The following is a 26377-nucleotide window of genomic DNA, read 5'->3' as shown; positions in this document are numbered from 1 at the left end:
GTTCAACAACTTTTTCCCCATCCCCCCCCCCCCCCCCTTAATGGGATTTTCCAAAAACAAAAAAAAAATACCTGTTTCTTTATTTTTAAAGGAGATTCCAAATACCAATTTTTATGTCTGTAAACTTTTAAGTTTTTGAGATACAGGTATCCTCATTTTAAAAATTTACCCCCATTTTTACCCCCTTAGCGATGGAATATCCAAACATCCTCCCTTAGCAAGCACCTAGATGTTAATATGAATGTATCCCAAAAATTTCATTTCCTTATGTCCAGTAATTTTGGCTCGGCAGTGATGAATCAGTCAGTCAGTCAGTCAGTCAGTCAGGACAAGCTATTTTATATGCATATACAGTAGATTAAGCTTAGAACATATTTTTTCAATATACAAATCAAATTTATTTTCATGTTTGCAGGTGCAAGAATAACTGGAGGAATTTACAACCCTCTTCTAATTTCAGCGATGTATCCTTATTGCACAAGTATAATGCCATGGAAAGACTTCTTACTTGTTTACTGGGTAGGGGCCATTTTAGCAAGTTTGATTCTTTCTTTGACAGGTCTGATATCTTTTATTATTGATTTTACCGGCTGACATGTAAACTTATTGTACAGTGTAGTGAAATATACATTAATGTGGTCCATTCAGAATAATATATATTTATTTCTATCAGTCTTGAACACAGGCACTTTACATCAATGGATTGATAACTTGATTGAGTGATAGACATTACAATTAAACAGAAAAAAGTCTCATTTCTGAAGTTTGAGTACAGAATTGTTCTGATCCAAGAATGACTGAGGATATTTGGTTGGATAAAGCAAATTATGGCTTTCCCATGATTTGTCATCTAATTCCATGGGATTTATTGAGTTCTCAGTGAGTAATATATAACTGGTAAGTCATTTTTTAAACTTTTGACGTATGTAACATTGGTACGTCTGTTACTGAAATATTGTATTCAGTTATGGAATCCTAACTATACTGTTAGATTTCTGCAATATTGTCTGTGCAACATAAACTTCTAAATATTCAGGCCTATTCTCGCAGGCTTGGTAGAACATATGATTGCATAAATGATTAAGGAATTGGAAAACATTTTAAACTTCCAATCTTATACAGAATGATGAGAAAAATGTAATATTAGCATCTTTCATTATTATGCCATCCATAGTGCAATACAGAGAATGATGTAAATAAGTTAGATATTGATATTTTTTGACTGTTCACATTTTCTATTATGAAACAATACCAGAAAACATAATGTGCTACATACTTAATCATTAGTAAACTTTCTTTATTTGAACGGTTCAAATGACTGGAAACAGGCTGTGGATTTTCATTTTCTAACAATTTTATTTTTATTAGATTACCAATTTCTCCCTTATGTAATTATTTTGTAGTTTTAAACACATCTAATGTAACCTGGTTTTATGCCATGAATAAAGAATTATTGTTAGGTGATGTAATTTATATAGAGTATTGTTATTATCATTTTTATTTCAATGTTCTTTCCCTTCTCCTGTTCAGGGCACCTTCTGATGTACAGTTGCTCAGCTAGAACGTCGCGCGATACTGACTGAAATAGGGCTATGTTCCTTGATAACCAAATTATATCCTAACTCTGCAGTATTTATGACTTAGTCCAATCATTGGGCAGTTTGATTAAAACAAAAAGTGGGGTAGTTACGAATTTTTTATGAAAGGTTCCTGGAATTTGAATTATAGCCAAAAAACATGAAATATTGTTCCCCACATGTTTGCTTATAACTCAAAAACTATCAACATTCCATAGAAAATTACTCTACATTAAAATAATTCTGCACAAAATTTCCTATAGTTTCCTTACCACTTTATTTTACCATACCTACTTAGGCACAAATGAGGACTGATGTTAGCATATTATTTTGACACTCAAGCTCAATAGTGCAGTCATCAGATTGTGGGTTAGTTATGATTTTTTGTGTCTCTATGTTTTTTGAGGTGATTATGAATCTGAAGTTTACCAACATAAATGTTTCCTGAAATTTGAATTGTAGCCAAAAACATGAATAAAATAGTCTTCCCCTATTTATGTTGATGGATATGTTGAGCCACTTTCACAATAAGAATTTATTATACTTATCGTGCGGCTTTTAGGGCCGGGAGTGTCCGAGGACATTTACGGCTTGCCTGGTGCAGGTCTTTATACTTGATGCCAATGGACGACCTGCGCATTTGAATGTGGGATGATAATGAGGTAGGGAGAGAGAGTGAAACTTGGTGTGGGCACGTAGCCTACTCCTGTAGAATAACACCAAGGAGTCTACTCAAAGCTGTACGTCCTCATCCGAGAGACGAATCACCATCAACAGCGTCATATGCCCTCACTCCATATGAACATTACAGAGAGGTTTGGAATTGAATCCAGGCTTTTAGCATGCGATCTAGTGATTAGAAATCGTGTAGCACTACCTCTTCTACCCTGCCAACCAACATTTTGATGATGAAACTTTTTTTGACCAATGGGACTCTAACTGGCTAAGTATGGTGTCAGACCATTATAAAATTGATGCCTTAACAATCATGGCCACCAGATGGACACTGTAAGAATGACTAAAACTGGTTTCTGTTTATGTTTAAGAGCAAATGTACTACAGCAACAGCTGAATGCTACCTATGCAATGCCACGAGATGTTGCGTAATATACTTGCCAAACTGGTTTTATGTTTACGAGCAACAAAACTACGATAACAGCTGAAGGCTGCTACTAGTGTATACCATGTTACGTTACATTCTCGCCAGGCTGGTTTTGTTGTTGTTAGTAGTTTTTAATTAAACATTTTCATAATAAATAATAATAATAATTGTATGGCCTCAGCTACCGTGTGCAGACATTTCAATTTGACGCCATCTGGCTGTCTGCTCGTCAATTTCGACGTTCCGTTTCACTCTAGGCCCCCACTAGATGGCAGACCGAGTAAACCGAAACTCTCTCGGGCGTCTATGGCTGAGATTTAATGAATTTTGTCGGGTAAACACCAAATGTGTCACCAGAGATCTTTTACATGCCGACATCGTACGACATGGAGTGTCGAATGGACTTGTTTCCGCCCTTCAAAAATCCGACTACCTCTGCCGGGTTTAAGTAATTAGATAAGGAACATCATTAGCAATGAAGCAACAACGACAATGAAAACATATATAATCATTCGGAACTGTAAACATTATAATAATAACACCACCTACAAATTAATATGATCGTAGTTAGGGGTATACGTGCAGATATTTCTTGTAGCAATAGAGAACAATGTGACGAACCACTATATATAAAACTTTTAGTAATCCGCGGAAGTTATTTTCTAGAGCAAAGGGATACGATGTTTTTAGAATAGGTAGTACGGCTTGTTCTTGTGAATGAATAGCTTTTCGTTGATAACAGGCAAGTCACGCGCCATCCGTACCAAACTGGTTTCTGTTTATATTTAAGAGCAAATGTACTACTGCAACAGCTGAACGCTACTTATGCAATGCCACGAGATGTTACGTAATATACTTGCCAAACTGGTTTTATGTTTACGAGCAACTGAACTACGATAACAGCTGAAGGCTGCTACCAGTGTATACCATGTTACGTTACATTCTCGCCAGGCTGGTTTTGTTGTTGTTAGTATTTAGTTTCCGTCTTAGGGGCTTCAGACAACCCTAGTCATCGGTTTCGGACCCTGGAGATGTATCGAATTGTCAGCGTTAATACTGGTTCATTTGCTGTTACATCCTTTAGGGGATTGGGAAATCTGTGGTCGTCAGCCCCGTGGTTTAGGGTGTATGGAAATGACCTGAAAACATGTGTCGGTGCGGGATCTGTACGAGCGTGTGATATAATTATTGGCTGGGGTAGGCGCGCAGGGACATAAAATACGGTGCGATCCCCGTTGTGCATTGCGTAAAGGTAGAAGAATGAAGGAAGTTCCTTATGCCAACGAAAGCAAGCCTGGGATAGGATGTCCAAATGAGTAGCATTGGAAATGAATTATCGAAGCACAGCGAACGTTTTGCTTCAAACGAATAATGGACATCATATACAAATAAATAAATTAAACGTACCAATATTTCGTGCTTCCTGCCGGGCTGCGTGGCTCAGACGGTTGAGGTGTTGGCCTTTTGACTCCAACCTCGCAGGTTCGAACCTGGCCCAGTCCGGTGGTATTTGAAGGTGCTCAAATACGTCACACTCGTGCCGGTAGATTTACTGGCACGTATAAAGAACTCTTGCGGGACTAAATTCCGGCACCTCATCGTCTCCGGAAACCGTAAAATTAGTTAATGGGACGTAACGCATATAACATTACTATTATTATTATTATTATTATTGACTGCTCGCCAATAATGTCTGCCCAGAAAATACTTCTCATCGTTTTTAACTATGGATTTCGACAGTTGTATAATGTCCTGAATATGATGACATTTTAAAATTGGCTTTACGTCGCACCGACACAGATAGGTCTTATGGCGACGATGGGACAGAAAAGGGGTAGAAGTGAGAAGGAAGCGTTCGTGGCCTTAATAAAGGTTCAGCTCCAGCATTTTCCTAGTGTGAAAATGGGAAACCACGGAAAACCATCTTCAGGACTGCCGACAGTGGAGTTCGAATCCACTATCTCCCGAATGCAAGCTCACAATTGCGCGCCCCTAAACTGACGTCCAACTTACTCCAAGCTGTAATGCCGGGCTGAGTAGCTCGGACGATAGAGCGCTGGTCTTCTGATCCCAACTTGGCAGGTTCAATGGAGGCTCAGTTCGGTGGTATTTCAAGGTGCTGAAATACGCCAGTTTCGTGTCTGTAGATTTACTTGCATTAAAAAAGTCCTGTGGTACAACATTCCGGCACCTCGGCGTCTCCAAAAACCGTCAAAGTAGTTATTGGGACGTAAAATTATTACATTATTATTTCGTGCTTGCAAACGAAAAGCATATGTGTAATGGTAAAATAAAGCATTATAACTTTTTGCTGCCTTTGCAGTGCTTCATAAATTTATCAAAATAAAAGTGGCCAGGCTGAGTTGCTCAGACTGTTAAAGTACTGGTTTCTTGGTTCCAACTTAGCAGGCTCGATCTTGGCTAAGTCCGGTGGTATTCGAAGGTGCTCAAATACGTCAGCCTCGTGTCGGTAGATTTACTGGCACGTAAAAAGAACTCCTGCGGGACTAAGTTACAGCACCTCAGCGCGTCCAGGAACAGTAAGAGTAGTTAGTGGGACGTAAAGCAAATAACATTAACGATATTATTATTATTATTATTATTATTATTATTATTATTATCAGCTCATTAAGAGCTGAAAGGCAGGGAATAAAATAGTAAAATATGTGTGGTTTAGGAGGAAACAAGATGAAATCTACTTCACACGTGCCAACATCGTTCGCAGTAGTTAACTACAAAATACTATGCGTAAGACCAGAATCAGGTCTCCCGGCGATGAGTCAGCTGTATCTTCGTATTGTAGTTAGCACGAGAGGACGAAGTGTGACAAACAGATTTTATGTATAAACATCAAACATGCACATCAAGAGACACACACGCGTAATGAACCCGAACCACTTGCAGTGTAGGATTGACGAACTGGCGAACTGCGTTCAGGGTCAATATCTAGCGTTTTAACAAGCACGTCTTCCGTGTGTTGTGTTCAGCTTTCGCCACGTATAAGGGAATCGCGCACTGAAACTCTCGATTTATAATTTTCGTTACCGGTACTTCAATTTTTCTGCTCGGATTTATGAAAATATCGAACTATCGAGACTCAAAATACTACATCGATTGAGAACTGAACTCCCAACTCAATACGCTGCGGAAATGGTGTAACATCTGACATACCAAAGTGAAACTCGTAGCAATTGTTCAAGTGACCACCCTGGGCTTTTATGAAGGCTTCACTTCTCCGTACCGGGCGAGTGAGCCGTGCGGTTAGGAGCGCACATCTGTGAGCTCGCATCCGGGAGATAGGGTGTTCGAACCCCAATGGCGGCAGGGCTGAAGATTGTTTAACACGGTTTCCCAATTTCACACCAGTCATTGCTGGGGCTGTACCTTAATTAAGGCCTCGGCCACTTCCTTCCCATTCCTAGGCCTTTACTGTGCCATTTTTGCCATAAGACCTGTCTGTGTCGGTGCGACGTAAAGCAACTAACAAAAACAAAATCACTTCTCCGAATCCAGTTGCGACGCATTCGAGTCAAGATACCAGGGTTGCTCCGAATATCCTCTGCTGCTTAAAACGCACGTTCTTTCTCGGAGGTCATCTGAAGTGGGTACTTTAGTTCGAAATACCTTGTTTTTGTCTCTCCCCAGACATAAATATCCATTGGATTAAGGTCTGGAGATCTGGCGGGCCAATTGATGGGTCCACCTCGTCCTATCCAACATTGGCCAAATGTCCGATCCAAATGATCACGCAGCAAGCCACGTTTCTGCGTAGTCGAAACGGCACGTCCTCTGAAAGCTCTAGTAACGTACCTATGAGGAACTCAAGGTAAGATATACCTATGAACCATGCAGGTAAGATCATAATAATAATAATGTTATTGGCTTTACGTCCCACTAACTACTTGTCACTTTTCTCGTAGATGTCGATTTGACAGAATTTAGTACCGCAGGAGTTCTTCACGTGCCAGTAAATCTACTGACACAAGACTGACGTATTTTAGCTCCTTCAAATTCTACCGGACTGAGCCAGGATCGAACCTGCCAAGATAGGATCAGAAGGCCAGTGCCTCAACCATCTGAGCCACTCAGCCCGGCAAGATGATTGATACTGCGCTGCATAAAGTGGAGTGGTTTGGTCTTGGCTCAGTCCGGTGGTATTTGAGGGTGCTCAAATACGTCAGCCTCGTGTCGGTAGATTTACTGGCACATAAAAGAACTCTAGTGGGACTAAATTCAGGCACCTCGGCGTCACCAAAAACCATAAGAAGTAGTTAGTAGAACAAAAGAACCATTATTTATTATTATTATTATTATGTCGTGCGGCCGAGCGGTGTGTCGCTTGTCAAATTGGTGTGGGAGCTGGATGGGTGGTCTCGGAGAATACTAAGTGAAAACAGCTTCGGAATCCCTTCTCCAAAATGAATATACCTGTATATTGGCTTCTTCTTATTTACAATATTTACACGTTATGATAATCTCTTAGGTAGCATGGAAAAAACGTTGCTTTTTCTGATTTAACTCTCTCTATCAGACTCTATACTGCCAATATTTCTAGTCTCCCTGAGACTGTATTCTATCTCTCGAATAACTGTTACTGCTTCTAAAGTTCCTTGGAGTACAAGGTCGACTCAAACCCTGACATCGTAATATCTGTCTTACTACATAGCTGTATGCTAACTACTTCTTAGCCTACCGTCTCTCTGCTCAAGACTTATATGACTTGCCTGAGAAGCTCTGCTGGAGATGACCTTCCGGACAATACTCGCCAGTAGAGAAGAATCTCCGTACATGATCTAATGGAGAAGACCTCTTACCTCCTCTAGCTACCCTCTTTATACTCTGTGTGCAGCTGACTAATTTGTTATTCCCGATAGCGGTGCCTTTCTTAAGATTGCCGCAAAGTTATCTGTTTATAGCTTCCGGTCCTTAGTTGACTCGGTTTCCCTATCACTATTTGCTTCTAATGAGCAATCACTGCCTGGCTGTAGCAAACATTTTTTCCCATGCATCCTGTACAAATATGTTAATTACATAGATCTCTTCTGGTTTCAACAACTCTGGCTCCGTTCTGGCGGTGGTTCGGTCGACTGACAGAACACCGCCCCCCTTGGGGAAAACGTTGGCATGGCAATGCAATGCTTCTCTATACTTATATACCTCTTACTATTTTTAAATCTTGACATACTTTTCACCTATCACATTATGATTCATTTTTATATCTTTTACATTTCTTATATCGTTACACATTTTGCATGTTACCTGTTTAGCGTTTCCATCATATTATGACACATTTTCATATTTCTTATACATTTTGCATGTTACACATTATGACACATTTTACATAATTCATATATGTTACATTTCATTTACCTCATGATATTTACCTAATAAAATACACAGTTTTTTAACTTCTTTATTTCCATAATACATACAATCACATCTAATTACATTTATAGTACATATAATTCCATTTAATAGGGTTTTGTTCTCTGTGCTTTAATACTCCGTCTACTTGTAGGCAATGGGTTTGTCCATACGATATCTACAATGTCATCTTGCTCGCCCGTAGGCTGAGTCAATGGCACTACACTGTCACTCTCACTTTCTTCCTTCGTTATATTTACACGTCTTGCTGTGTATGTTACTTCACTTTCATGTCCCTTACTTGGCATACTACATTTATGAAGTAGTCCAGCGTGAGAACTCTTGTTTACATTTGTTTGTTTAAAGCATATTTTTGCACAACACTCATCAATTCCTTGACATTTCCTTAAAATTTATATACTTTGCAACATTTAACACAAACACAACACATTAATGGTATTAATATACCTACGCCTATATACTGTAAAAAGTTTATGCGATACTCTTTGGCATTTTTCCTGATTTCTTCTTCTTCTCCTTCAATTAACTTTTGCAGCTCATCTACTCTATGACTTGCGTATTTAAGATCTGATACATGAGTATGTACATTTACTAAAGGTAACTTATTTTCGAGATGAAGTTTGTCTAATGAAATACTTGATCCCAAATATTCACAACAATCATATTGAATAGCGATGTCGGGTACGACATTCTTACTTCTTACTTGTGTTACTCTGTATCACTGTGTGACTTACAATCTTAGCATTTGCACTAAAGCATCTACAAGGTTCAAAGAGTGATATTATTCCTACTCCTTGTACAGTTTTGTCACTAGGATCTGTACTGCTACACATTATTGTAATCTTTTCCTGTCGAGGTCTACATATATCCACTGGGTTTGATCCTCTAGTGGAATCCACATAAATTCCTCTACATGTACAATTCTCTTTACACAATCACTTGGAATAACGTTAGCTTGCATTATTCTAACTATACATTCCTGACTAGCGTGTGTGAACATTAATTGAAGAACTTGCTTACATATTCTTAGCTCCTCTGATAGTATCTTACATTCTCTTATTTCATTCTCATTCATTAACTGATACATTTGCTTAGCACTATCTATTATTAAATATTCTATTCTATAAATATACTAGTTCTTAACTAAGCTGTGTCAATATGGACCTATATGATGAAGATTGAAATTATTAAAACTGTTTGATTATCCCATCACTAGCTGTAGGTTCAGAATTCTCCTTGCTAATTTTCATTGCCACAGTTTTTGTTGTGTTCACTTTCATTACATACTCTATGAAATTAGTTTTCTAAAAATTAAGTTTGCTTTGTACTCCCTACTCCCTGTCATCCCATATTGCTAATTCATCTGCAAACACCAAAGCTTGTAGTTCTCCATTTTCTACTCTCTTTAGGTCTTTCAGAACGGTATCCATAACTGCTATGAATAAAGGAGGTGAAAGGGCACTTCCTTTTTATACTCCCTTAGTTGTATCAAACCATTCAGAGTATCCATCTCCAATATGGACACATCTCTTCAAAAAGAAAGAAGAGATGGAAAGAGTCTCCAACAAGGACACAACTTCTGCAATTGGAATACAACATTTCAATTTTGCAGATGAGGTACTCAGGTATTCCATGTTTTCTGAGAGTCTTCCAGATTACTGATCTAGGAACATTGTCGTATGCCTTTCCAAGGTCCATAAGCATAATAAATAGGTATTTTCCTCTTTTCCAACATTTTTCTGCCAACAACTTCAAGGCAAATATCAAATCTGTTGTGCTCCTGCCAGTCCTGAACCCATTTTGTTCTTCTTCTAAGATGGGTTCTAGAATTGTTCACAATCTGGCTTCAATGATCTTCTCCATCATTTTAAGGCCATGGGAAAAACTTTTGCTCCTATTCCCCTTCTTGAAGATAGCTATTGCAAGAAATTTTGCCCAGTGTTCTGGCACTTGGTTATTACCTATTCCATATTGCTCTAAGAACTCTCTACAAGCATTGTATCCCAGATGTACCAGCAGCTTTAATCATATCAGTTGTAATTTCACCTACTCCAGCTGACTTACCTACCACATTTTACCTTACAATGGCTTGCTCAACTTCTGCACATGTAATTGGAATGCCATTATCTGTTAAATCTTTTACTTTCCTCCCTGTCACACAACTTGTCAGATCCCTTAAGGAGCCTGCCAAAATACTGTTTCATTATGTTTCTGATGTCTGTCAAATGGTCTCTATTAGTGTGATTATTTTTTTGTCAGATCTTCTACTTTTCACAATTCCATACTGCATTTTCATGTTTCCTTTACTTTCATCTTCCAATTTAAAGGTGAATTCCTCCCAACATTTCTCTTTTTTCTTTCCATATAATTCTCTTAAATATTTGTATTTAAAAATAGTTTTGAAAAATATATTACATACATCTTCGGAATAGAAATCTGGAATCCTACCTTTTCAGCAACTTCTGCCAGCCTATTGATCTTGTTGACTGCTGAATCTATGTTATTAGCAAAAATGGTCAGATCATCCGACAGTCAATGTACACCCTTTTTTGCTTAGGAGCAAGTCTGAACTGATCTTTCTTTGTTTCTTCTTGGTCTAACAACTTCCTCCACTCTCCAATGACTTTTTCTAAAACACAGTTGAAGAGGAGTGGGGATAGTCCATCTCCCTGTTTCACACCTGTTCTGATTGTAAACGGTTCTGAGATCTTACCCATAAATTTTCCTTTGGACACTTGCTGTACAAATCCTCACTTGGTCTCATTCGCCATTGTCCATCGACTCATCTATTACCTAGGATATTTCTTAGTATCCTGCACTCTCTATTCTGTTCTGAACTGCTTTACAGAAAATCTTGTAAGGAACAGATACTAATGAGATGCCCCTATAGTTGTTGACATTCTTTTTATCACCTTTTATCACCCAGCTTTTGTTTTAGAGATGAATGGAAAGCTGGGCTTGACCAACAAAGAAAACTGTATGATCATGTCACGGTACATTGAAAACCTTCTTAATTGAAGGGCTGAGAACCATAGTGGGCCAAATGCAATTTTTTTTAAATTAAGAAAATTAAGGTTAAACTTTAGTGACTGCTATAATTCACAGGCACAGATTACAGAGACTACAACAGTTGCATATTATAGTTAATAGATCCATTAATCACTACAAAGCAAAATACAAAGATAATCTGGCTTTTTAATACAAATAAAAAGTAAATGAATACCATTATTTTCCACTGGAGTGGATTTGGCCTACTTTGGCTCTAAACAGAAAGGATGAATTTTAACAATACGCCAGTGGGCTAACTCCACATGGCATTGTAAGGTACTTCATTTTGCTGTAGTTACATCACAATATTGCAAATTCTTAAAAAAACATATGATTAACTGGTGGAATGAATGGAAGCATGGTAATTAAATCATCATATTTAGCTTTTGTCAGCTTAATGGGTGCTGCATAAGCAGGACTCGGTTCCCATGGTGAAGGTACTGAAGTTGTTACCTTTACAGATGGCCTGCCTTTACGAGAAGGTGAAATATCAAGGATTTTCCATTCTTCCATTTTGTTGAGGGTGTACCTGAACTTAATCTTAAGAGGTTCATTAGACTGGAAACGAAACCACCTAATTTTGAGTCACTCAACCTTCTGCCCATCTACTGTTTCCTTACGAATCACAAAGTTTTTTGAGAGCTCCTTAATGTTCACAAATTCTTTCTGTTCCATTTTCTTCACACTAAAGGGATTATTTCTCCTACATTCCTTAACTAAGGTCACATAATCTTCTACCAAAAACAGTGATTTTCCCTTACATTTCGAAGTTTCGATTGTACTAAAATCTCTGTCATTAGGCAAATATGAATGGCCACTAGGAACTTATGAGCAAAAGTTTTAAATTGGGAAAAATTAACTAATGTGGCCCACAAAGATGCAATATACTGATTCCTATTCTGACCACCACAAGTGTCTGAATAGGCTATTAAATGATTTGCTGTTGTGCTGATGTTCCTCAGGTAATACAGAATACATGAACCTACTTCTGTTGGGCCCCTTTGTGCTGTATCTTCACCCTACAAGTACATGTACCCTTTCTCAACCTCACAGTTATGTATTCCTACATTATACACCCAAAACTTCCTCTTGTGAAAATAAACGCTACTTGTTATTAAGGGAAGGAGGAGGGTCTGCTGCATGTCAAATCACTGCTTCTATTTTCCTCGTGGCCAATGTCCGCCATGGTACTACGCATATCACGTGACTCAGAGCAAGCGAGGGATTAGTCATGTGGATTTTGCCCACTATGGCACTACCTTCAGCGGCTAATTCAATTTGGTTGATATTTTGTGACCCTGTAGCACATAAATGGGAAGACATAGAGATAGCCCAGTTGGTGAGATTCATCAGAAATGAACTGCTAGATGGCATTAACTCAATTTCGATGGTTGGTGGATTTGGCCCACTGTGGTTCTCAGCCCTTCAATTGTGATGAACCAAAAGAAAGACTCCCTGTGTGCCACCTGATCCACAATCTACCCAACTCATCCCCTCCTTGGTGGAATGAGGTCTGTGATGAAGTGCTGTCCCAAAGAACAAATGCCTGGAAAAAGTGGAACTCGACCCGAAGATCTGAAGATTTTGATGTGTTCCCTGAAGCTCGAAAAGAAGCATCCAGAACTTTCCGAAGGGCCAAGCGACTATATGAGAAACAGCAGTTAGTACAGATCAATCAAGATTTCAGGAAAAACAATTCCATAGACTTCTATCAAACATTCAAGACTAATTTGAGAGGGTACCAAGCCCCCAGCCTTTGTTTTAGAGATGAAAATGGAAAGCTGAGCTTGACCAACAAAGAAAACTGTACGGTCATGTCTAATTGTGATGAACCAAAAGAAAGATTCCCTGTGTGCGACCTGATCCACAAGCTACCCAACTCACCCCCTCCTTGTAAAGAGAAGATCAAACGGATTATAAACATCCTAAAGAATAATAAGGCAGCTGGTGAAGATTCGATAGTGGCAGAACTAATGAAGCTGGTGAATGATGAAACTCTAGATGTACTAGTCAAGATTTTTGAAGATGCTTTGATGGATACAGTAGTTTTGCATCCATCTCTTGGCACAGGCCAGAGCAAAGTGTAGCTTCCACTGAAGTCCCAGTCTCATCCATGGCTGTGACAATATGGAAGCTGCTGAGGTATGGGTGGTGCTGATTAATGACATTCAGAGCACAACCAGTGTGTCTGAGTGTCATGAAAGGTGTTTCTTATAGGGTTAGTTGTGCTACAATAGCACTGTCTGGCCCAGTGAGGAAAGCAATGGCAAACTACCTCACTCCTCATCTTGCATAGAATGCCTCATTTTGGTATTGCCATTGGTTTTTGTGGTTTCCCTATAACTGCATAGCCTTTGGTGATGCTATTTGAGGATCCAATCAGCCTCTGGGCTGATGACCTAACAGGCAGACAAAGAATAATAAGGCAACTGGTGAAGATTCGACTGGCAGAACTACTGAAGCTGGTGAATGGTGAAACTCTAGATGTACTAGTCAAGTTTTTTGAAGATATCTGGAGAACTGGGATGATACCAACTGAATGGCTGTCAGCACTAATCCACCCTCTGTACAAGAAAGGTGATAAAAAGAATGTCAACAACTATAGGGGCATCTAATTAGTATCTGTTCTTTATAAGATTCTCTCCAAAGCAGTTCAGAACAGAATAGAGTGCACAGGATACTAAGAAAAATCCTAGGTAATAGATGAGTTGATGGACAATGGCAATTGAGACCAAATGAGGATTTGTACAGCAAGACAGAACCTGTCACAGCATCAATTAAGAAGAGACGGCTACTATTTTACAGTCATCTCTTGAGGATGACTGATGATTGACTAACAAAAAATATAGAATTTTATTCAATCTAAGGCAAGATGGTTCCAGGAACCAGGAATGTTAAAGTGCAGAGAGGTGCTCAGTTTGATTCAAATCATTACCTCTCCAAGATCAAAATAAAAAATGTCAGTGATTCTTCATAAACTCTAAGAATTGTATCCAATTTCAACCACTAATATAATTTTTGAAGTATGTAGAAATCATGGGGCCAGGATAAAAGCCCTTTTACCCCAAAACTGTACCATATGTATACATCTTAACATGAAGTATTTTTTAGAATAGTGGCATTCACTAACATGTTTTTCAGCATTGATAGAGACTGAGAATAAGCTATGTATATGTAAACAGGTTACTGAACCTCTTATTCTAATGAACTCGACGTCCCCACATATTTGCTGCCCAACAATGCACTTTGAAACATCTCATAAAACTGTTGGACATAGTGTTGGCATTTAATATAGATATTCAAACTTGACATCAGAATGTCAGTGATTCTTGATAAACTCGTAGAATTGTACCCAATTTCAACCACAGCAAATATAATTTTTGAAATATGTAGAAATCATGGGGCCAGGAAAAAAGCTCTCTAACCCCCCCAAACTGTACCATATGTATAAATCTTAACCTTAAGTATTTTTTAGAATAGTGGCATTCATGTTTATTTTAATGGCATACTTGTTTAATTTTATCTTTAGTCGTATTTACTCTATACAGTCACCATTAAGCAGGTTCTTCAACAGCTGAAGATGACCTATTTACAGGTCAAAACCGGTACTGTCCTTTTATGCAAATAATATTGGCACTATGTAAAATAAAGTATTGATTAGGAGGAGAACTCATCCTTCATACTTGTGAACTATCAAGGTTTCAAAATGGCATCAACTTCCAGAAGATGGAGAGGAGCTTTGTCTGAAGAGCATAAACAGGCACTCGTCGCTGGGCTCAGAAGATACTGGCAGGAAGTCAAAGCCGGAACAAGAGCAAGACCTAAACACTAAAATTAAAATGCTTGTTACCACACAGTCCATAGAGGCTCAACTCGATGTATATCAAAATAAAAAAAACATACATCACACATCTTCATTATAGACTGTTATGCCTTTCAGCATTCATTTTGCAAGCCTCTGTGAATTTACTAATCGCCGCCACAATCCTCTATTTGTAACTAGTTCTGTGGCCTCATTTACTTCTAAACCTCTTATCTTTAAATTGTTGGAAACTGAGTCTAACCATTGTCATCTTGGTCTCCCTCTACCCCTCTTACCCTCCATAAGAGAGTCCATTATTTTCCTAGGTAACCTATCCTCCTCCATTCGCCTCACGTGACCCACCAAATCCGTTTTATGTGTACAGCTTCATCGATCTAGTTCATTCCTAACGTAGCCTTTATCTCCTCACTCCGAGTACCCTCCTGCCATTGTTCTCACATGTTTGTACCAGCAATCATTCTTGCTACTTTCATTTCTGTTACTTCTATCTTATGAATATCATGAGTCCACCTGGCTTTCACTCCGAATAAGCAAAGTTGGTCTGAAAACAGACCGATGTAAAGATACTTTAGTCTGGGAGCTGACTTCCTTCTTACAGAATACTGCTGGTTGCAACTGTGAGCTCAATGCATTAGCTTTACTGCACCTTGAATCATTCTCACTTACTATACTACCATCCTGGGATACATTCAATTCTCTTGGATTTCTTAGCTACTGACATCAATTTGGTTTTCAAAAGGCTAATATTCATACCATACTCATTCCACCTATTTTCAAGTTCCAAGGTATTAAACTGCAGGCTTTCGGCACAATCTGCCATCAAAACCAGGTCGTCAGCATGGGACAGATTGCTTACTACATTTTTGTATTACTGAATGCCTCCCTGCCACTTAATACCTTTCAGCAGATGATCAGTGTAAACTAGGGAACAATAAAGATGAAACACTACAGCCTTGTGTAACCCCTGTAAGTACCTTGAAACAAGAACTCATTCTGCTGTCAATTCTCACTGAAGCCCAATTGTTGACATAAATGCCTTTGATTGATTTTAATAATCTACCCTTAACTTCATAATCCCCCAGTACGGCGAACATCTTTTCCCTTGGTACTCTGTCATATGCCTTCTCTAGATCTACAAAACATAAACATAATTGTCTATTCTTCTTGTAGCATTATTTCAATTACCTGCCACATACCATACTGAAAATCTGATCCTGACAGCCCCTCTGTGATCTGAAACCACATTATCTTTCATTAAACTTCCTCTCAACCACTGATTTTACCATCCTTTCCAAGATGCCAGTAAACACTTTGCCTGTTATACTGATCAATGAGATACCTTGAAAGTTGTTGCAATTCTTCCTGTTGCCTTGCTTATAGGTAGATGCAGTTACTGCTTTTGTCCAATCTGAAGGTACCTTACTAACACTTCATGATAATCTTATTACTCTGTGAAGCCATCCCTGCCTTCCCATTATACTTCACCATTACAGGTCTAATTTCATCTATTCCTGCTGCTTTATGCCAATTCATCAAGTGTAATTTCATCAACATCATTGTCCTCCTCCCTATGAGCTTGGTGTTGTGCACTGTTCAACCACTGGACATCAAAAGAGTGACTATTCCTGTCCACGTTACTGATATAACATGAAGCCCTAAATTGAAGCAATTTTGTATCATAACTTTTTTTCTAGTGCCCCTGGGACCATCGATGAAAAATGCATTCTTGACATTTGTGTTGTTATGTTATTATGATTTCATAATAATTGAAAGTTGTTCCTGGTTTGTTATGAGTACCATGTTGACGAAATCAATATAGAAAATTAGCACATTAGTATGTATTGCACAACAGAAATTAAGAAAAGAATTGCCATAGCAAAAGAAGGCTTTAGGAAAAAATCAAAATTATTTTGTGGACCACTAAACAAAGATTTGAGGAAAAGACTTGCTAAGTGTTACATTTGGAGCATAGCTCTGTATGGCGCAGAGACTTGGACATTGAGAAAGAAAGATGAGAGAAGATTGGAGGCACTAGAGATGTGGGTATGGAGGCGAATAGAACGAGTGAAATAGGAAGACCGGGTAAGGAATGAGGAGGTATTACGAAGAGTTGGAGAAGAACGAAGTATGTTACAAACCATTAGAAGGAGAAAAATGAACTGGATCGGACATTGTTTGAGGAGGGACTGTTTAGGCCTACTGAAACACGGAATAGAAGGAATGGTGAAAGGCTAACGAGGAAGAGGAAGGAAAAGATATCACGTGTTGGACAATATCAAAGGAAAGAAATATTCGGACATGAAAAACTTGGCGCAGGACAGGCAACAGTGGAAGAGGTTCATCCCATGACAAGACCTGCCATAAGGCAGAATACCTAGATAGATATAGTATGACATGGACAATCGACTCACTTTGCTAACTACCAGATTGGAAGAAGTTCACAGCCTCAGTGTTAAAATTTCTCTGAAATCACTCAAGCTAACAAATATAGGGAGATGTGATAGGTCTTCTTTAACGAGTACGAAGGCATCCCATGGGGGGTAATGATCCGTATTAACAAGAGGTTTAAACCTACTCTGATACCGTGCATTAACACAGTTGAACAGTTGTTTGTGTCCCTGACTTTTAACACCACAAAATTAGCATTGGTGCTGTATACATTCCACCCAAGTCTCCTGTCCAAAAATATTTCGAACATTGCAGTGCTGTTGAAAAAATTATGTCAAATCTTGACAACCATTTATTGCTCATTGTTGGTGACTACAATCTACCACATTTTAATTGGACAGTAAATGAAGAAACATCTTCTGGCCTTATGTCAGTAGGTAACCACACTATGCAGTCCAGTTTAGTTATAGACATTTTTTCTTATCTCTGTTTAAATCAGTTTAATGCTATCCCAAATTTTCTGAATCACTTTCTTGATTTGGTTTTCAGTAACTCCAGTTCCATTGAAGTAAAATCTAGTAATGAAAACCTTGTCCCCCTCGTTAGACACCACCCAGCATTAGAGATTTCTTTACCTATAAATGAGCTATACAATTTCTTGCCTGCTGATAGTTTTTATTTTGACTTTTTAAATGGTGACTATAATGGACTAAATTATTATCTGTCACAGTTCAGCTGGAAGGAGATGTTTCAAAATGTATCAATTGATAAAGCAGTAGAAATCTTCTATTCAGTACTACATTATGGCATGGAACTTTACATCCCTATATGGAATTTTAAGACTCCTAAATTCCCAAAGTGGTTTAATCATAAATTGAAGTCCCTGATTATTGAAAAGAAGAAAGCACACAAGCGATACAAAATATCAGGTCTCAATAGTGATTATCAGCATTTCTCGAAATTAAGAAATGAATGCAAGTCTGAATCTAAATCTTGCTATACAATGTATGTCTCCAACTGTGAAAGAAGTATTACTTCCAATCCACAGAAATTCTGGCAATATCTAAGTTCTAAAAGGTCATGTAATAATATTCCTTCAACAATGCATCTTAATGAAGTTACACCAGATACTGGAGAAAATATTGTCAGTCTCTTTGCTAACCACCTTTCATACGTTTATTCTTCTTATCAGAATAGTAGTAGTATGTCATATGATTATCCTTTCTCTGTCAATCTATCAGTTATAAACATTAGTAAGGCAGAAATTTACAACAAACTGATATCTCTGGAATTAAAGAAAACTGTCGGACCTGATGGTGTTTCAACGTACCTGCTCAAATACTGCTCATTTATTTTATTTGAAGCACTCTTTTATCCGTTCAACTTATCATTAAACCAAGGCATTTTTCCAGTGGAATGGAAGAAAGGATTTGTTAGTCCAGTTTTCAAAAATGCAGATAAAACTGACATAAAACAATATAATTTCTTCTCATATTTCCAAAATTTTTGACTCAATAATTCTTAATGGTTATGAATTTCATGTTTTTGGTCTGTATTGAACTGAGAATAATATATAAGTAATAATAATAACAACGTAAATGTTTCCACCTTTTCAATACTAAAATATATTCACAAAATTATAAATTACACGGTACTAGTTTCGACCCATCTAGGGGTCATCATCAGCCGTATTGGAGCAAAGATCACTTTTGGCGAAATCCTAAGAAAATGTTATTTTAAAGAATAACAAGTGAAATGAGATGTTATTATGGTAATAGTTAATAATACAAGGAATATACATACTAAGAGGTTTTTAACAAAGAATAAAGTATAAATGGGGTGTTATAAAAATTATAATCATGGAAATCAGTAAGTTCTTGTATTGAAATGACATATATAATTTTATATTATGGCTTAGGAAGAGGGCTTAAGGTGGGGCTGAAGGGTGCGGGAGAAAGTGTAATTGTCTTGGAAAAGTACCTTTGATTAAATTTAGGATTGAGTTTAGGTTGGCTGCATTATTGTTTCTGAGGAAAGTGATAAATAGATCGAAGAGTATGTTGGGTTTCTCTGAGATTTCATTGAGATTGTGACTGGCATTAAAGTATTGGTCTAGGTGTATGTAGTAATTTTCCATTATGTTGAGTAAAGGGCCCTTGTTTGCTAATACGAGGATGTCCATGTCTTGTTCAATATTGGTGAAATTATGGTTATAATCTTGCATGTGTTGGCCGATGGCTAAAAACCTGTTGTATTTTATTGCGTTAGTGTGCTCGTGGTATCTGATAATGAAGTTTCTCCCACCACGAGCACACTAACGCAATAAAATACAACAGGTTTTCAGCCATCGGCCAACACATGCAAGATTATAACCATAATTTCACCAATATTGAACAAGACATGGACATCCTCGTATTAGCAAACAAGGGCCCTTTACTCAACATAATGGAAAATTACTACATACACCTAGACCAATACTTTAATGCCAGTCACAATCTCAATGAAATCTCAGAGAAACCCAACATACTCTTCGATGTATTTACCACTTTCCTCAGAAACAATAATGCAGCCAACCTAAACTCAATCCTAAATTTAATCAAAGGTACTTTTCCAAGACAACTACACTTTCTCCCGCACCCTTCAGCCCCACCTTAAGCCCTCTTCCTAAGCCATAATATAAAATTATATATGTCATTTCAATACAAGAACTTACTGATTTCCATGATTATAATTTTTATAACACCCCATTTATACTTTATTCTTTGTTAAAAACCTCTTAGTATGTATTTTCCTTGTATTATTAACTATTACCATAATAACATCTCATTTCACTTGTTATTCTTTAAAATAACATTTTCTTAGGATTTCGCCAAAAGTGATCTTTGCTCCAATATGGCTGATGATGACCCCTAGATGGGTCGAAACTAGTACCGTGTAATTTATAATTTTGTGAATATATTTTAGTATTGAAAAGGTGGAAACGTTTACGTTGTTATTATTATTACTTATATATCAATAATTCTTGACAAAATCGCACCTCTCTTTAGAAACATCATCATTGATGAGCAACATGGATTCTTTTCAGGACGGTCAACCTGTAGTAATCTTCTTTTATTCTATCAGTTCCTCTTGGATGCAATAGAGAACCACTCCCAAGTGGACTGCATTTATACAGACTTCTCAAAAGCTTTTGACACTGTCGACCATGATATCTTGCTGCAAAAACTAACAGGCTACAGAATTAATGGGCCTCTCCTCTCATGGTTTGAATTGTATCTTAAAAATCGCCTGCAGATTTGTAAAATAAGGAATCATTTTTCAGCACCTATTATTGTTACCAGTGGAGTTCCTCAAGGGCACCTTGTGCCCTTACTTTTTACTCTCTACATAAATGACATTAAAAATATACTTAAGAATTCTGAATTGCTTTTGTTTGCTGATGATGCAAATTTTTTTAAATGCAAATTAATTGTCCATCTGATTGTTTAAAACTTCAAGATTTACATCATCTGGAAAAGTAATGTATTCAAAATAAGTTGAAACTTAATCATGAGAAATGTAAAATAATATCGTTTTTTAAAAACAAGAAGAAAATATCATTTCAGTATAAATTTAGTAATAACAACGTTCTAACTCCTGTTTCACAAGTTAATGACCTTGGTGTTTTATTCAGTTATAACCTATCGTTTAATGAACATATTGAAAATATTTGTAAGAAAGCATCTCAAAGATTGGGTTGCATTACTGGATATTCTAGAGAATTTTCAAACTTAGCTACCTATCGATTGCTGTATGTGTCTATGGTACGCCCTATACTAGAATACTGTACACCTATTTGGAACCCTTCTCATCAGACCTCTATCCATAGATTAGATTCAGTACAACATAAATTTCTTCGTTTATATTCATTTAGAGCAGGATTCTCATATGATAATGTTGATTATACATCCTTACAACAGTCCTTAAATATGCATAGCCTGTCACAATGCCATGAATTATTGGATACACTCTTCATTTTTAAATTGCTTCATTCCTTGGTGAATTGTCCACAACGCCTTGCAAAAATTAACGTACATGTACCAGACAGACGCACAAGGTTCATGAATACATTGTCTACAAATTGGCATAGAACTAACTACGCATTCAATGGGCCAATTGAACGAATATCAAGTTCTCTAAACAAAGTGGATATTGATATATTTAACTGCTCATTGTCAAAATTGAGAAATCACTTACATAATCTCCAGAATTGACTATTACTTTCCTGTGATTACTTGTAATATAACCTGTGTATATATATCTGTACATATTTTTCTACTTATACTCCATTGAACTTTCCTTTTAGTGTGTTTTGTTTTATTTATTCTTCTCTACTGTTATGTAAAATGGTATTACCGTTAATAAAGTATTAGACAACATGGAGAAGGAAACACTTAAATGTAACCAAAATCATTTTAAGCTAGGAAATATAGGGTGTACTACAGAAGAGGCAGTAAAATTGTGCTGAATAGCTTCTTCTTGGCCAAGTGACTTGCTACAACACAGGCTGGTACACAGGCTACAACACAGCTGACCAGGAAGACGTCTGACTGCACATGCGTGCTCGCCCTCTTTCACTTCGCCTATCGTGTCACATGCTTCAGCACTCTCATGGTTTAGGTAGCCTTGAAGTACTGGCGAGTGCTTTGGCTGATCAGAATGCTACATTTTTCTTTTATAAATTAAAAAAATGTGCAGTTAGAAATTCTTTTGCTTTTAAAGACACTCCAAATATCTCTGCTTTTGTCAGAATGCTTTATGATGTAAATTAGTTCAGCTGTTCTCTCAAACTCGTTGTAATAAAAATCAGCCTAGTGTTTTAAATATATATACTTGAAAACTTTTATAACTAAATACATGGCCATACACATATAAACACTGTAATATTTCTGTCTTGCTATGTAATGGCTGATTTCAGTTAAGACCTTTAATACAGTATTTTATCAAAGATCACTATCTTCATCCTCTGCCTGGTCCTTACTTGACTCTTTTGCAAGAGGTACATGACAAACAAAACCTGTGCATCGTTTCAGCAAGATTTCTTCAGTGTTTGAAGGTCCTTGTACTTCTCTTGAGGCAAAGGAATTGGTTCTGAATAGGCTTACACAACTTCAAATTGGTCATATAACAAGTTCTTAGGACATATTGCTGTAACAACAGTGGAAATGAAGAGTCCATTTTATGTTTCACGGTGTTCGACTGTCTCTGGATAGCTGGGTGTAATTTGAAGTTCCAAGGTGGGCAGCAGGAAATATTGGATATTTTTTCTTATACATCAGAGTTAGAAAGTTACTCCAGGACTTGAACATATCAGTTTATCAGTCAACTACCTTGAAAAGAGGAAGGTTCACTAGAGCACTTCTAATTACTTTCTACCAGTCATCTGGAGTTTCTGATGAAGACATTATTGGATTAGACTCATTCTTTTGTCATACTCTTACATGCCCTCTTACTGGGAATGAATGAATGAATGAATGAATGAATGAATGAATGAATCAATCAATCAATCAATCAATCAATCAATCAATCAATCAATCAATCAATCAATCAATCAATCAATCAATCAATCAATCAATCAATCAATCAATCAATCAATCAATCAATCAATCAATCAATCAATCAATCAATCAATCACCACTGATCTGAATTTGGGGCAGTTGCCCAAGCAGCAGATTCCCTATCTGTTGTTTTCCTAGTCTTTTAAATCATTTTACAGAATTTGGAAATTTATTGAATATCTCCCTTGGTAAATTATTCCAATCCCTAACTCCCGTTCCTATAAATGAATATTTGCCCCAAGTTGTCCCCTTGGATTCCAACTTTATCTGCATATTGTGATCTTACCTACTTTTAAAAACACCTCTCAAACTTATTTTTCTGCTAATATCATTCCATGCCATCTCTTCACTGATAGCTTAGAACGTAGCACTTAGTCAAGCAGCTCATCTCCTTTCTCCCAAGTCTTTCCAGCCCAAACTTTGCAACATTTTCCCGATGCTACTATTTTGTCAGAAATCATCCAGAACAAATTGAGCTGCTTTTCTTTGGATTTCTTCCAGCTCTTGAATCAAGTAATCCTAGTGAGGGTCCCATACACTGGAACCATACTCTAGTTGGGGTTTACCAGAGAATTATATGCCCTCTCCTTTACAGCCTTACTGTAACCCCTAAGTACTTTCATAACCATGAGCAGAAATCTGTATCCTGTATTTACAATATCATTTATGTGATTACCCCAATGAAGATATTTCCTTATATTAACACCTAGGTACTTAAAATGATCCCCATAAGGAACTTTCACCTCATCAATGCAGTAAGTAAAATTGAAAGGACTTTTCCTATTAGTGTAACTCAGAACCTGAATTTTAAACCCATTTATCATCATACCATTACCTGCTGTCCATCTCACAAATTTGTTGAGGTCTTTATGCAATCTTGTAACTTATTTATTACTCTATACAGAATGGCATCACCCACAAAAAGCCTTATCACTGATACCAGTTGAAAATGAAAATCCACAGCCTGTTTCCAGTCATTCGACCGGGTCAGGAATAGAATGAATGAAGCGGCGAGGATAGGAAATATGCTGGCTGCCGAAGCCTGCCACACTCCTCTGGGGCAATGATTAATAAATGACTAATGAAATTATATTGGAGAGTGTTGCTGGAATGAAAGATGACAGGGAAAGCTGGACCTGTCCTGCCTCTGCTTTGTTTAGCACAAATCTCACATGGAGTGACCAGGATTTGAACCACGGTATCCAGCAATGAGAGGCCAGCGCGCTGCCGCCTGAGCCATGGAGGCTTCGCTGATTCCCGTTCTTTACTCATATCATTTATATACGTAAGAAAACATAGAGGTCCAGTAATATTGCCTTGAAGAATTCCCCTTACAATGATTACAGGATCAGATAAAGCTTCACCTACTCTAATTCTTTCAGTTTTATTTTCTAGAAATGTAGCCATCCAGTCAGTCACTCTTTTGTCTAGTTGAATTGCACTAATTTTTGCCAGTAGTCTCCCACGATCTACCCTATCAAATGCCTTAGATTATGTCAATAGCGATACAGTCCATTTGACCTTCTGAATCCAGGATATCTGTTATACCTTGCTGGAATCCTGAGCTTCAGTGGAATAAACTTTCCTAAACCCAAACTGCCTTCTATCGAACCAGTTATTAATTTTGCAAATATAATCAGAAGGAATGCTTTACCAAACCTTATATGCAACACATGTCAAACTGACTGTCCTGTAATTTTCAGCTTCAAATCTATCACTCTTTCCTTCATACAAAGGGGCTACTATAGCAACTCTCCATTCATTTGATATGGCTCCTTCATGCAAACAGTAATCAAATAAGTACTTCAGGTATGGTACTACATCCCAACCCATTGTCTTTCGTTTATCCCCAGAAATCTTATCAATTCCAGCTGCTTTTCTTTTGTCAGTATTAGTCACCTCCTCTTATTGGACATTTTCCTTGAATCCAACAATCTTTACATAGGTACTGCTGACTGAATATTTCTGCCTTCTGAAGATCCTCGCTTATCACTCCCCTTGTTCATTAATGATTCCTGGAATGTCCTTCTTGGGTCCTGTTTCTACCTTAAAGTACCTATACAGACGCTTCTATTTTTTTCTAAAATTTGTATGACTGCCAATTATGCTTGCCCTCATGTTATCCTTAGCTGACTCCTTTGCTAGATTCAGTTTCCTAGTAAGTTCCTTCACTTTCTCCTTACTTCCATAACGACTTTTAACTCTATTTCTTTCCAACCTGCACCTCCTCCTTAGTCTCTTTACTTCTCCCATGAACCTACTACACTGTTGTAGCAGGGGAAATGTTGATACTCCCATGTGGGGCATCCCAGGTGGCAGATGGTGGGGTCCTAACTGGCTTGCTGGCAGGCTGAGCAAAATAAAATATCAGTCCAACCACACAACCCCCTATGGGTGGGCGATTCAGACAAAGAATACACCTGTGATTAGTATCATCAAGCGAGGAACACCATGAGTCGACTTTTCTTGAGATTAGCACCACTATGTATCATGGGTCTGTGTGTGGATCACTATGGGTTTACAGTACCCGTGTACAGTATCTGGCAGTATGACGGGGGCTTACTCTCTGTCCGGATTCAGCTGAAACACCCCAAGGAAATAAAAAGAGGCTATACTCACTGGGGTGTTTCAGCATCTGGTTATGAACGTCATGGTTCTGCGTTTCGAGGAACACCATGGGTCTGGGCATTACCTGTGATTAGCACCAATATATGAGCAATGCCTCTGATTAGTACCCCCTGTGTGAGGGACACCACAGGATTGTACACGTCCCTGTGATTAGTTCCACTATGTGAGGAAGACCATGGGTTTCCGTTGCCTATGAGTGGCACCATTATGTGAGAAACATAGGTCTGCATTACCTGTACATAGTACATTATCTGTGAGTAGTACCACAAAGTGAGTAACACGGTCAGTCTACGTTACTTGTGATTAGTACCGCTACATGAGAAATACCCTCGTTCTACTTTACTCGTGATAAATACCAGGGGCAGTGCATGGTATTGTTACAGGGTTGCACAACTCCCAATAATTTTGCACTTCATTTGTTGTCTTTTCTTCTAATGTTTTAGTTTAATAAACCTAACATACATTCAAAACATGTTAAAATCAACCATCTTTGGTAGCGACCATGGCTTTAATTAAGGCACAGCCATAGCATTTGACTGGTGTGAAAATATGCAACCGCGGAAAACCATCTTCAGGGCTTCCGACTTTGGTGTTCGAACCTACTATACCCCGAATGCAAGCTCAAAGCTACATGACCCTAATCGCACGGCCAACTTGCTGGGTAATTTCTTTTCCACACCATACCAGATCACCCACAATATTACCAACAATGAAAAACAGGACGGCAAATTTTCAATTCAAGTGAGGCAAAAAAACTGTGTCAGGCTGAGTGGCTCATACGTGGCAGGTTCGATCCTGGCTCAGCCCAGTGGTATTTGAAGATATTCAA

This window comes from Anabrus simplex, chromosome 1, assembly GCF_040414725.1.
Source record: "Anabrus simplex isolate iqAnaSimp1 chromosome 1, ASM4041472v1, whole genome shotgun sequence".
NCBI lineage: Eukaryota > Metazoa > Arthropoda > Insecta > Orthoptera > Tettigoniidae > Anabrus > Anabrus simplex.
The sequence above is the reverse complement of the archived record's forward strand: the minus strand, read 5'-3'. Positions refer to the sequence as shown.